Source organism: Ursus americanus, chromosome 37, assembly GCF_024610735.1.
Source record: "Ursus americanus isolate L20-20 chromosome 37, mUrsAme1.1.p, whole genome shotgun sequence".
Classification (NCBI taxonomy): domain Eukaryota; kingdom Metazoa; phylum Chordata; class Mammalia; order Carnivora; family Ursidae; genus Ursus; species Ursus americanus.
Window position 1 is genome coordinate 5,098,273 of NC_142163.1, and position 14,228 is coordinate 5,112,500.

Here is a 14,228-nt window from a genome sequence, read left to right on the forward strand (position 1 = left end):
GAGCAACCCGTGGGTGTTTCTGTGTCTTTGTTGTGTACATGTGTGTTGTGCGGACCACGTTTTTGAGTTTGCTATGGCGATTCCAAGAGTGGATGTCTCTGTCTTTGATATAGTGTGTGTGTGTGTGTGTGTGTGTGTGTGTGTGTGTGTGATGCCCTATGTGGATGCCTGTAAGGAAAAGACCATGGGTGTTTGTGTGTGTTTCTGTATGTGTGTGATGTGGGGACCACCTTTGTGAGTTTGCGAGAGCGGGTCCAATTGTAGACGCTTCTGTCAGAAATCTCGTGGGAGTGCTGTGTGTGTGAGTGTGTGTGTGTGTATTTGTGTGAGGCCCATGGTGTATGCCTATAAGTAAAGGAGGGTAAGTTTGTGTGTCTTTGTTGTGTACTAGTGTGTTGTGTGGACCATGTTTTTGAGTTTTTTAGGGCGTGGTCATTTGTGGAAGCCTCTGCAGTAGACCTGTGTGAGTTAGTGCGTTTGTGTGTGTGTGTGTGTGTGTGTGTGTGTGTGTGAGGCCCTAGGTGGACACCTAGAAGAAAAAGACCATGGGTGCTTATGTGTGTTTGTTGTGTTTGTGTGTGTTGTGGGGATCTTATTTTTGAGTTTGCAATGGCAGTGCCAAGTGTGACGCCTCTGCTCCAGACTAGTGTAAATGGTTTGTGTGAGTGTGTGTGATGTGTGTCTTTGTGTATGGTCCTATGTGGATGCCTGTAAGAAAAAGACGATGGTTTTTGTGTGTGTCTGTTGTGTATGTGTGTGCTGTGGGACCACATTTGTGAGTTTGCTCTGGCAGTGCCCATTGTGGATGCGTGTGTTGCAAAGCTACTGTGTGTGTGTGTCTGATTGTGTGTTTGTATCTCATTGTGTGTGCTTGTAGGAAAAAAGATCATGGGTGTTTGTTTGTCTTTTTGATTCTGTGTGGGCTGTGGGAACCACCTGTTTGACTTTGCTTTAGGGGTGCAAATGTGGATTCCTCTGCCGGGGACCTTGTGTCAGTGGTATGTTTCTGTGTGTGTGTGTGTGTGTGTGTGTGTGTGGCAATATGTGGTGATGCCCATTTTGCATGCCTTAAGAAGAGTACCATGAGTGTTTGTGTGTGTTGTAGGGTCCTCGATTGTGAGTTTGTATGGTGGTGCATGTGTGGATGTGTCTGCCAGAGACGTAGTCTGCGTGCTGTGTTTGTGAATGTGTTTGTTTGTGTGTGACCCTCGGTGGATATTTGTAAGAAAAAACCCTGTGTATTTGTTGTTTAGTTTTGTGTTGTTGGGAACATGTTTGGGAATGGAAAGTTCTGTGCCAAGCATGGATTTCATACCCAGATACCTTGTGTGAGTGCTATGTTCTTGTTTTTGTGTGTGTGTGATGCCCCTTGTGAATGCCTTTAACCAAAAGACCATGGGTGTTTTTGTGTGTTTGTTTTATGTGTGTGTGTTGTGTTGACCATCTTTCTGAGTTTGCTATGGCAGTGCCAATTGTGGATGCCTCTGCTGGGGACCTTGTGTGAAGGCTGTGTGTGTGTGTGTGTGTGTCTGTCTTTGGGAGGCCCAATGTGTATGCCTTTCAGAAAAAGGCGATGGGTGTTTGTGTGTGTTTGTTTTGATTTTGAATGTTCTGGTGACCACATTTGTGACTTTTTCTGGCAGTGTGAAGCGTGGATGACTGTCCCGCACACCCAGTGTGTGTGTGTGTGTGTGAGTGTGTGAGTGTGGGTGTGTGCGTGTGTTTGTGTGACACTATGAGGATGCCAGCAAGAAAAACCCTGTGTGTGTTTGTTTTTTGTGTGATTTTGAGGTGTCGGGAACACATTTGCGAGTTTGAGAGTGTGGCCTGGTGTGGATGACTCTCCTCGATGCCTTGTGTGAGTGGCATTTTCCCTTTCTGTGTGTGTGTGTTTGTGTGTGTGTGTGTGTGTGTGTGCGTGTCTGTTTTGGCTTACCATTGTGTATGCCTATAACAAAAAGATCATGGGATTTGTGTGTGTGTGTGGTGTATGTGTGTGTCGGGACCACGGCTGTGAGATTTCTATGGCGTTTCCAAGTGTGGGTGCCTCTGCCACGGACCTAGTGTGTGTGCTGTGTGTCGGAGTGTATGTGTGTGTGTTTGTGTGAGGCCCATTGTGTATGAGTGTGAAAAAAAGACCATGGGTGTTTGTGTGTGTTTGTGTTGTAAGTGTATGCTGTGGGGTTCATGTATTTGAGTTTGGTAGGGTCCATCCAAGTGTGGATGGCCCTGCCAGGGACCTTGTGTGAGTTCTTTGTGTGTGAGTGTATGTGGGGGTGTGTGTGGGTGTGAGGTCCTATGTGGATGTCTGTCAGAAAAGGACCATGGGTGTTTGTGTGTGGTTGTTTCTATGTGTGTGATGTGGGGACCACCATTGTGAGTTTGTTATGGCACTGCCAAGTGTGGATGCCTCTGCCATTGATCTAGTTGTGTGTTGTGTGTTGAAGTGTGTGCGTGTGTGTGTGTGTGAGGCCCGTTGTGTATGTGTATAAGCAAACGAACATGAATTTCTGTGTCTTGGTGTGGTCCTGATTGTTGTGGGTATGAGGTTTGTGAGTGTGTCAGGACGTGTTCATGTGTGGACAGCTCTGCCCGACACAGTGTGTGAGTGCTGTGTGTGTGTGTGTGTGGTCCCTTGTGCATGCCTATAAGAGAAAGAGCAGGGGTGTTTGTGTGTGTTTGTGTATGTGTGTGTTGTGGGGTCCAGCTTTGTGACTTTGCTATGGCAGTGTCAAGTGTGGATGTCTCTTCCATTGATATAGTGTGTTTGTTGGTTGCTTGACTGTGTGTCTGTGTGTTTGTGTGAGACTCATTGTGTGTGCTGTAAGATCAACCCGTGGGTGTTTCTGTGTCTTTGTTGTGTACATGTGTGTTGTGCGGACCACGTTTTTGAGTTTGCTATGGCGATTCCAAGAGTGGATGTCTCTGTCTTTGATATAGTGTGTGTGTGTGTGTGTGTGTGTGTGTGTGTGTGTGATGCCCTATGTGGATGCCTGTAAGGAAAAGACCATGGGTGTTTGTGTGTGTTTCTGTATGTGTGTGATGTGGGGACCACCTTTGTGAGTTTGCGAGAGCGGGTCCAATTGTAGACGCTTCTGTCAGAAATCTCGTGGGAGTGCTGTGTGTGTGAGTGTGTGTGTGTGTATTTGTGTGAGGCCCATGGTGTATGCCTATAAGTAAAGGAGGGTAAGTTTGTGTGTCTTTGTTGTGTACTAGTGTGTTGTGTGGACCATGTTTTTGAGTTTTTTAGGGCGTGGTCATTTGTGGAAGCCTCTGCAGTAGACCTGTGTGAGTTAGTGTGTGTGTGTGTGTGTGTGTGTGTGTGTGTGAGGCCCTAGGTGGACACCTAGAAGAAAAAGACCATGGGTGCTTATGTGTGTTTGTTGTGTTTGTGTGTGTTGTGGGGATCTTATTTTTGAGTTTGCAATGGCAGTGCCAAGTGTGACGCCTCTGCTGCAGACTAGTGTAAATGGTTTGTGTGAGTGTGTGTGATGTGTGTCTTTGTGTATGGTCCTATGTGGATGCCTGTAAGAAAAAGACGATGGTTTTTGTGTGTGTCTGTTGTGTATGTGTGTGCTGTGGGACCACATTTGTGAGTTTGCTCTGGCAGTGCCCATTGTGGATGCGTGTGTTGCAAAGGTACTGTGTGTGTGTCTGATTGTGTGTTTGTATCTCATTGTGTGTGCTTGTAGGAAAAAAGATCTTGGGTGTTTGTTTGTCTTTTTGATTCTGTGTGGGCTGTGGGAACCACCTGTTTGACTTTGCTTCAGGGGTGCAAATGTGGATTCCTCTGCCGGGGACCTTGTGTCAGTGCTATGTTTCTGTGTGTGTGTGTGTGTGTGTGTGTGTGTGGTGTGTGTGTGGCAATATGTGGTGATGCCCATTTTGCATGCCTTAAGAAGAGTACCATGAGTGTTTGTGTGTGTTGTAGGGTCCTCGATTGTGAGTTTGTATGGTGGTGCATGTGTGGATGTGTCTGCCGGAGACGTAGTCTGCGTGCTGTGTTGGTGAATGTGTTTGTTTGTGTGTGACCCTCGGTGGATATTTGTAAGAAAAAACCCTGTGTATTTGTTGTTTAGTTTTGTGTTGTTGGGAACATGTTTGGGAATGGAAAGTTCTGTGCCAAGCATGGATTTCATACCCAGATACCTTGTGTGAGTGCTATGTTCTTGTTTTTGTGTGTGTGTGATGCCCCTTGTGAATGCCTTTAACCAAAAGACCATGGGTGTTTTTGTGTGTTTGTTTTATGTGTGTGTGTTGTGTTGACCATCTTTCTGAGTTTGCTATGGCAGTGCCAATTGTGGATGCCTCTGCTGGGGACCTTGTGTGAAGGCTGTGTGTGTGTGTCTGTGTGTCTGTCTTTGGGAGGCCCAATGTGTATGCCTTTCAGAAAAAGGCGATGGGTGTTTGTGTGTGTTTGTTTTGATTTTGAATGTTCTGGTGACCACATTTGTGACTTTTTCTGGCAGTGTGAAGCGTGGATGACTGTCCCGCACACCCAGTGTGTGTGTGTGTGTGAGTGTGTGAGTGTGGGTGTGTGCGTGTGTTTGTGTGACACTATGAGGATGCCAGCAAGAAAAACCCTGTGTGTGTTTGTTTTTTGTGTGATTTTGAGGTGTCGGGAACACATTTGCGAGTTTGAGAGTGTGGCCTGGTGTGGATGACTCTCCTCGATGCCTTGTGTGAGTGGCATTTTCCCTTTCTGTGTGTGTGTGTGTGTGTGTGTGTGTGTGCGCGTGTCTGTTTTGGCGTACCATTGTGTATGCCTATAAGAAAAAGATCATGGGATTTGTGTGTGTGTGTGGTGTATGTGTGTGTCGGGACCACGGCTGTGAGATTTCTATGGCGTTTCCAAGTGTGGGTGCCTCTGGCACGGACCTAGTGTGTGTGCTGTGTGTCGGAGTGTATGTGTGTGTGTTTGTGTGAGGCCCATTGTGTATGAGTGTGAAAAAAAGACCATGGGTGTTTGTGTGTGTTTGTGTTGTAAGTGTATGCTGTGGGGTTCATGTATTTGAGTTTGGTAGGGTCCATCCAAGTGTGGATGGCCCTGCCAGGGACCTTGTGTGAGTTCTTTGTGTGTGAGTGTATGTGGGGGTGTGTGTGGGTGTGAGGTCCTATGTGGATGTCTGTCAGAAAAGGACCATGGGTGTTTGTGTGTGGTTGTTTCTATGTGTGTGATGTGGGGACCACCATTGTGAGTTTGTTATGGCACTGCCAAGTGTGGATGCCTCTGCCATTGATCTAGTTGTGTGTTGTGTGTTTAAGTGTGTGCGTGTGTGTGTGTGTGAGGCCCGTTGTGTATGTGTATAAGCAAACGAACATGAATTTCTGTGTCTTAGTGTGGTCCTGATTGTTGTGGGTATGAGGTTTGTGAGTGTGTCAGGACGTGTTCATGTGTGGACAGCTCTGCCCGACACAGTGTGTGAGTGCTGTGTGTGTGTGTGTGTGGTCCCTTGTGCATGCCTATAAGAGAAAGAGCAGGGGTGTTTGTGTGTGTTTGTGTATGTGTGTGTTGTGGGGTCCAGCTTTGTGACTTTGCTATGGCAGTGTCAAGTGTGGATGTCTCTTCCATTGATATAGTGTGTTTGTTGGTTGCTTGACTGTGTGTCTGTGTGTTTGTGTGAGACTCATTGTGTGTGCTCTAAGAGCAACCCGTGGGTGTTTCTGTGTCTTTGTTGTGTACATGTGTGTTGTGCGGACCACGTTTTTGAGTTTGCTATGGCGATTCCAAGAGTGGATGTCTCTGTCTTTGATATAGTGTGTGTGTGTGTGTGTGTGTGTGTGTGTGTGTGTGTGTGTGATGCCCTATGTGGATGCCTGTAAGGAAAAGACCATGGGTGTTTGTGTGTGTTTCTCTATGTGTGTGATGTGGGGACCACCTTTGTGAGTTCGCGAGAGCGGGTCCAATTGTAGACGCTTCTGTCAGAAATCTCGTGGGAGTGCTGTGTGTGTGAGTGTGTGTGTGTGTATTTGTGTGAGGCCCATGGTGTATGCCTATAAGTAAAGGAGGGTAAGTTTGTGTGTCTTTGTTGTGTACTAGTGTGTTGTGTGGACCATGTTTTTGAGTTTTTTAGGGCGTGGTCATTTGTGGAAGCCTCTGCAGTAGACCTGTGTGAGTTAGTGCGTCTGTGTGTGTGTGTGTGTGTGTGTGTGTGTGTGTGAGGCCCTAGGTGGACACCTAGAAGAAAAAGACCATGGGTGCTTATGTGTGTTTGTTGTGTTTGTGTGTGTTGTGGGGATCTTATTTTTGAGTTTGCAATGGCAGTGCCAAGTGTGACGCCTCTGCTGCAGACTAGTGTAAATGGTTTGTGTGAGTGTGTGTGATGTGTGTCTTTGTGTATGGTCCTATGTGGATGCCTGTAAGAAAAAGACGATGGTTTTTGTGTGTGTCTGTTGTGTATGTGTGTGCTGTGGGACCACATTTGTGAGTTTGCTCTGGCAGTGCCCATTGTGGATGCGTGTGTTGCAAAGCTACTGTGTGTGTGTGTCTGATTGTGTGTTTGTATCTCATTGTGTGTGCTTGTAGGAAAAAAGATCATGGGTGTTTGTTTGTCTTTTTGATTCTGTGTGGGCTGTGGGAACCACCTGTTTGACTTTGCTTTAGGGGTGCAAATGTGGATTCCTCTGCCGGGGACCTTGTGTCAGTGGTATGTTTCTGTGTGTGTGTGTGTGTGTGTGTGTGTGTGGCAATATGTGGTGATGCCCATTTTGCATGCCTTAAGAAGAGTACCATGAGTGTTTGTGTGTGTTGTAGGGTCCTCGATTGTGATTTTGTATGGGGTGCATGTGTGGATGTGTCTGCCGGAGACGTAGTCTGCGTGCTGTGTTTGTGAATGTGTTTGTTTGTGTGTGACCCTCGGTGGATATTTGTAAGAAAAAACCCTGTGTATTTGTTGTTTAGTTTTGTGTTGTTGGGAACATGTTTGGGAATGGAAAGTTCTGTGCCAAGCATGGATTTCATACCCAGATACCTTGTGTGAGTGCTATGTTTTTGTTTTTGTGTCTGTGTGATGCCCATTGTGAATGCCTGTAACCAAAAGACCATGGGTGTTTCTGTGTGTTTGTTGTATGTGTGTGTGTTGTGTTGTGTTGACCATCTTTCTGAGTTTGCTATGGCAGTGCCAATTGTGGATGCCTCTGCTGGGGACCTTGTGTGAGTGCTGTGTGTGTGTGTGTGTGTGTGTGTGTGTGTCTTTGCAAGTCCCATTCTGTACGCCTTTCAGAAAAAGGCGATGGGTGTTTGTGTGTGTTAGTTTTGTTTTTGAATGTTCTGGTGACCACATTTGTGACTTTTTCTGGCAGTGTGAAGCGTGGATGACTGTCCCGCACACCCAGTCTGTCTGTGTGTGTGTGTGTGAGTGTGTGAGTGTGGGTGTGTACGTGTGTTTGTGTGACACTATGAGGATGCCAGCAAGAAAAACCCTGTGTGTGTTTGTTTTTTGTGTGATTTTGAGGTGTCGGGAACACATTTGCGAGTTTGAGAGTGTGGCCTGGTGTGGATGACTCTCCTCGATGCCTTGTGTGAGTGGCATGTTTCCCTTTCTGTGTGTGTGTGTGTGTGTGTGTGTGTGTGTGCGTGTGTCTGTTTTGTCGTACCATTTTGTATGCCTATAAGAAAAAGATCATGGGATTTGTGTGTGTGTGTGTGTGTGGTGTATGTGTGTGTCGGGACCACGGCTGTGAGATTTCTATGGCGTTTCCAAGTGTGGGTGCCTCTGCCACGGACCTAGTGTGTGTGCTGTGTGTCGGAGTGTACGTGTGTGTGTTTGTGTGAGGCCCATTGTGTATGAGTGTGAAAAAAAGACCATGGGTGTTTGTGTGTGTTTGTGTTGTAAGTGTATGCTGTGGGGTTCATGTATTTGAGTTTGGTAGGGTCCATCCAAGTGTGGATGGCCCTGCCAGGGACCTTGTGTGAGTTCTTTGTGTGTGAGTGTATGTGGGGGTGTGTGTGGGTGTGAGGTCCTATGTGGATGTCTGTCAGAAAAGGACCATGGGTGTTTGTGTGTGGTTGTTTCTATGTGTGTGATGTGGGGACCACCATTGTGAGTTTGTTATGGCACTGCCAAGTGTGGATGCCTCTGCCATTGATCTAGTTGTGTGTTGTGTGTTGAAGTGTGTGCGTGTGTGTGTGTGTGAGGCCCGTTGTGTATGTGTATAAGCAAACGAACATGAATTTCTGTGTCTTGGTGTGGTCCTGATTGTTGTGGGTATGAGGTTTGTGAGTGTGTCAGGACGTGTTCAAGTGTGGACAGCTCTGCCCGACACAGTGTGTGAGTGCTGTGTGTGTGTGTGTGTGGTCCCTTGTGCATGCCTATAAGAGAAAGAGCAGGGGTGTTTGTGTGTGTTTGTGTATGTGTGTGTTGTGGGGTCCAGCTTTGTGACTTTGCTATGGCAGTGTCAAGTGTGGATGTCTCTTCCATTGATATAGTGTGTTTGTTGGTTGCTTGACTGTGTGTCTGTGTGTTTGTGTGAGACTCATTGTGTGTGCTCTAAGAGCAACCCGTGGGTGTTTCTGTGTCTTTGTTGTGTACATGTGTGTTGTGCGGACCACGTTTTTGAGTTTGCTATGGCGATTCCAAGAGTGGATGTCTCTGTCTTTGATATAGTGTGTGTGTGTGTGTGTGTGTGTGTGTGTGTGTGTGATGCCCTATGTGGATGCCTGTAAGGAAAAGACCATGGGTGTTTGTGTGTGTTTCTCTATGTGTGTGATGTGGGGACCACCTTTGTGAGTTTGCGAGAGCGGGTCCAATTGTAGACGCTTCTGTCAGAAATTTCGTGGGAGTGCTGTGTGTGTGAGTGTGTGTATGTGTATTTGTGTGAGGCCCATGGTGTATGCCTATAAGTAAAGGAGGGTAAGTTTGTGTGTCTTTGTTGTGTACTAGTGTGTTGTGTGGACCATGTTTTTGAGTTTTTTAGGGCGTGGTCATTTGTGGAAGCCTCTGCAGTAGACCTGTGTGAGTTAGTGCGTCTGTGTGTGTGTGTGTGTGTGTGTGTGTGTGTGTGTGTGTGAGGCCCTAGGTGGACACCTAGAAGAAAAAGACCATGGGTGCTTATGTGTGTTTGTTGTGTTTGTGTGTGTTGTGGGGATCTTATTTTTGAGTTTGCAATGGCAGTGCCAAGTGTGACGCCTCTGCTGCAGACTAGTGTAAATGGTTTGTGTGAGTGTGTGTGATGTTTGTCTTTGTGTATGGTCCTATGTGGATGCCTGTAAGAAAAAGACGGTGGTTTTTGTGTGTGTCTGTTGTGTATGTGTGTGCTGTGGGACCACATTTGTGAGTTTGCTCTGGCAGTGCCCATTGTGGATGCGTGTGTTGCAAAGCTACTGTGTGTGTGTGTCTGATTGTGTGTTTGTATCTCATTGTGTGTGCTTGTAGGAAAAAAGATCATGGGTGTTTGTTTGTCTTTTTGATTCTGTGTGGGCTGTGGGAACCACCTGTTTGACTTTGCTTTAGGGGTGCAAATGTGGATTCCTCTGCCGGGGACCTTGTGTCAGTGGTATGTTTCTGTGTGTGTGTGTGTGTGTGTCTGTCTGTGTGGCAATATGTGGTGATGCCCATTTTGCATGCCTTAAGAAGAGTACCATGAGTTTTGTGTGTGTTGTAGGGTCCTCGATTGTGAGTTTGTATGGGGTGCATGTGTGGATGTGTCTGCCGGAGACGTAGTCTGCGTGCTGTGTTTGTGAATGTGTTTGTTTGTGTGTGACCCTCGGTGGATATTTGTAAGAAAAAACCCTGTGTATTTGTTGTTTAGTTTTGTGTTGTTGGGAACATGTTTGGGAATGGAAAGTTCTGTGCCAAGCATGGATTTCATACCCAGATACCTTGTGTGAGTGCTATGTTTTTGTTTTTGTGTCTGTGTGATGCCCATTGTGAATGCCTGTAACCAAAAGACCATGGGTGTTTCTGTGTGTTTCTTGTATGTGTGTGTGTTGTGTTGTGTTGACCATCTTTCTGAGTTTGCTATGGCAGTGCCAATTGTGGATGCCTCTGCTGGGGACCTTGTGTGAGTGCTGTGTGTGTGTGTGTGTGTGTGTCTTTGCAAGTCCCATTCTGTACGCCTTTCAGAAAAAGGCGATGGGTGTTTGTGTGTGTTAGTTTTGTTTTTGAATGTTCTGGTGACCACATTTGTGACTTTTTCTGGCAGTGTGAAGCGTGGAGGACTGTCCCGCACACCCAGTGTGTCTGTGTGTGTGTGTGTGTGAGTGTGTGAGTGTGGGTGTGTACGTGTGTTTCTGTGACACTGAGGATGCCAGCAAGAAAAACCCTGTGTGTGTTTGTTTTTTGTGTGATTTTGAGGTGTCGGGAACACATTTGCGAGTTTGAGAGTGTGGCCTGGTGTGGATGACTCTCCTCGATGCCTTGTGTGAGTGGCATGTTTCCCTTTCTGTGTGTGTGTGTGTGTGTGTGTGTGTGTGTGTGCGCGCGTGTGTCTGTTTTGGCGTACCATTGTGTATGCCTATAAGAAAAAGATCATGGGATTTGTGTGTGTGTGTGTGTGTGTGGTGTATGTGTGTGTCGGGACCACGGCTGTGAGATTTCTATGGCGTTTCCAAGTGTGGGTGCCTCTGCCACGGACCTAGTGTGTGTGCTGTGTGTCGGAGTGTACGTGTGTGTGTTTGTGTGAGGCCCATTGTGTATGAGTGTGAAAAAAAGACCATGGGTGTTTGTGTGTGTTTGTGTTGTAAGTGTATGCTGTGGGGTTCATGTATTTGAGTTTGGTAGGGTCCATCCAAGTGTGGATGGCCCTGCCAGGGACCTTGTGTGAGTTCTTTGTGTGTGAGTGTATGTGGGGGTGTGTGTGGGTGTGAGGTCCTATGTGGATGTCTGTCAGAAAAGGACCATGGGTGTTTGTGTGTGGTTGTTTCTATGTGTGTGATGTGGGGACCACCATTGTGAGTTTGTTATGGCACTGCCAAGTGTGGATGCCTCTGCCATTGATCTAGTTGTGTGTTGTGTGTTGAAGTGTGTGTGTGTGTGTGTATGTGTGTGGCGCCCATTGTGTATGTGTATAAGCAAACGAACATGAATTTCTGTGTCTTGGTGTGGTCCTGATTGTTGTGGGTACGAGGTTTGTGAGTGTGTCAGGACGTGTTCAAGTGTGGACAGCTCTGCCCGACACAGTGTGTGAGTGCTGTGTGTGTGTGTGTGTGGTCCCTTGTGCATGCCTATAAGAGAAAGAGCAGGGGTGTTTGTGTGTGTTTGTGTATGTGTGTGTTGTGGGGTCCAGCTTTGTGACTTTGCTATGGCAGTGTCAAGTGTGGATGTCTCTTCCATTGATATAGTGTGTTTGTTGGTTGCTTGACTGTGTGTCTGTGTGTTTGTGTGAGACTCATTGTGTGTGCTGTAAGAGCAACCCGTGGGTGTTTCTGTGTCTTTGTTGTGTACATGTGTGTTTTGCGGACCACGTTTTTGAGTTTGCTATGGCGATTCCAAGAGTGGATGTCTCTGTCTTTGATATAGTGTGTGTGTGTGTGTGTGTGTGTGTGTGTGTGTGATGCCCTATGTGGATGCCTGTAAGGAAAAGACCATGGGTGTTTGTGTGTGTTTCTGTATGTGTGTGACGTGGGGACCACCTTTGTGAGTTTGCGAGAGCGGGTCCAATTGTAGACGCTTCTGTCAGAAATCTCGTGGGAGTTCTGTGTGTGTGAGTGTGTGTGTGTGTATTTGTGTGAGGCCCATGGTGTATGCCTATAAGTAAAGGAGGGTAAGTTTGTGTGTCTTTGTTGTGTACTAGTGTGTTGTGTGGACCATGTTTTAGAGTTTTTTAGGGCGTGGTCATTTGTGGAAGCCTCTGCAGTAGACCTGTGTGAGTTAGTGTGTGTGTGTGTGTGTGTGTGTGTGTGTGTGTGTGTGTGAGGCCCTTGGTGGACACCTAGAAGAAAAAGACCATGGGTGCTTATGTGTGTTTGTTGTGTTTGTGTGTGTTGTGGGGATCTTATTTTTGAGTTTGCAATGGCAGTGCCAAGTGTGACGCCTCTGCTGCAGACTAGTGTAAATGGTTTGTGTGAGTGTGTGTGATGTGTGTCTTTGTGTATGGTCCTATGTGGATGCCTGTAAGAAAAAGACGATGGTTTTTGTGTGTGTCTGTTGTGTATGTGTGTGCTGTGGGACCACATTTGTGAGTTTGCTCTGGCATTGCCCATTGTGGATGCGTGTGTTGCAAAGCTACTGTGTGTGTGTCTGATTGTGTGTTTGTATCTCATTGTGTGTGCTTGTAGGAAAAAAGATCTTGGGTGTTTGTTTGTCTTTTTGATTCTGTGTGGGCTGTGGGAACCACCTGTTTGACTTTGCTTCAGGGGTGCAAATGTGGATTCCTCTGCCGGGGACCTTGTGTCAGTGCTATGTTTCTGTGTGTGTGTGTGTGTGTGTGTGTGTGTGTGTGTGTGTGGTGTGTGTGTGGCAATATGTGGTGATGCCCATTTTGCATGCCTTAAGAAGAGTACCATGAGTGTTTGTGTGTGTTGTAGGGTCCTCGATTGTGAGTTTGTATGGTGGTGCATGTGTGGATGTGTCTGCCGGAGACGTAGTCTGCGTGCTGTGTTTGTGAATGTGTTTGTTTGTGTGTGACCCTCGGTGGATATTTGTAAGAAAAAACCCTGTGTATTTGTTGTTTAGTTTTGTGTTGTTGGGAACATGTTTGGGAATGGAAAGTTCTGTGCCAAGCATGGATTTCATACCCAGATACCTTGTGTGAGTGCTATGTTCTTGTTTTTGTGTGTGTGTGATGCCCCTTGTGAATGCCTTTAACCAAAAGACCATGGGTGTTTTTGTGTGTTTGTTTTATGTGTGTGTGTTGTGTTGACCATCTTTCTGAGTTTGCTATGGCAGTGCCAATTGTGGATGCCTCTGCTGGGGACCTTGTGTGAAGGCTGTGTGTGTGTGTGTGTGTGTGTCTGTCTTTGGGAGGCCCAATGTGTATGCCTTTCAGAAAAAGGCGATGGGTGTTTGTGTGTGTTTGTTTTGATTTTGAATGTTCTGGTGACCACATTTGTGACTTTTTCTGGCAGTGTGAAGCGTGGATGACTGTCCCACACACCCAGTGTGTGTGTGTGTGTGTGAGTGTGTGAGTGTGGGTGTGTGCGTGTGTTTGTGTGACACTATGAGGATGCCAGCAAGAAAAACCCTGTGTGTGTTTGTTTTTTGTGTGATTTTGAGGTGTCGGGAACACATTTGCGAGTTTGAGAGTGTGGCCTGGTGTGGATGACTCTCCTCGATGCCTTGTGTGAGTGGCATTTTCCCTTTCTGTGTGTGTGTGTGTGTGTGTGTGTGCGCGTGTCTGTTTTGGCGTACCATTGTGTATGCCTATAAGAAAAAGATCATGGGATTTGTGTGTGTGTGTGGTGTATGTGTGTGTCGGGAGCACGGCTGTGAGATTTCTATGGCGTTTCCAAGTGTGGGTGCCTCTGCCACGGACGTAGTGTGTGTGCTGTGTGTCGGAGTGTATGTGTGTGTGTTTGTGTGAGGCCCATTGTGTATGAGTGTGAAAAAAAGACCATGGGTGTTTGTGTGTGTTTGTGTTGTAAGTGTATGCTGTGGGGTTCATGTATTTGAGTTTGGTAGGGTCCATCCAAGTGTGGATGGCCCTGCCAGGGACCTTGTGTGAGTTCTTTGTGTGTGAGTGTATGTGGGGGTGTGTGTGGGTGTGAGGTCCTATGTGGATGTCTGTCAGAAAAGGACCATGGGTGTTTGTGTGTGGTTGTTTCTATGTGTGTGATGTGGGGACCACCATTGTGAGTTTGTTATGGCACTGCCAAGTGTGGATGCCTCTGCCATTGATCTAGTTGTGTGTTGTGTGTTGAAGTGTGTGCGTGTGTGTGTGTGTGTGAGGCCCGTTGTGTATGTGTATAAGCAAACGAACATGAATTTCTGTGTCTTGGTGTGGTCCTGATTGTTGTGGGTACGAGGTTTGTGAGTGTGTCAGGACGTGTTCATGTGTGGACAGCTCTGCCCGACACAGTGTGTGAGTGCTGTGTGTGTGTGTGTGTGGTCCCTTGTGCATGCCTATAAGAGAAAGAGCAGGGGTGTTTGTGTGTGTTTGTGTATGTGTGTGTTGTGGGGTCCAGCTTTGTGACTTTGCTATGGCAGTGTCAAGTGTGGATGTCTCTTCCATTGATATAGTGTGTTTGTTGGTTGCTTGACTGTGTGTCTGTGTGTTTGTGTGAGACTCATTGTGTGTGCTCTAAGAGCAACCCGTGGGTGTTTCTGTGTCTTTGTTGTGTACATGTGTGT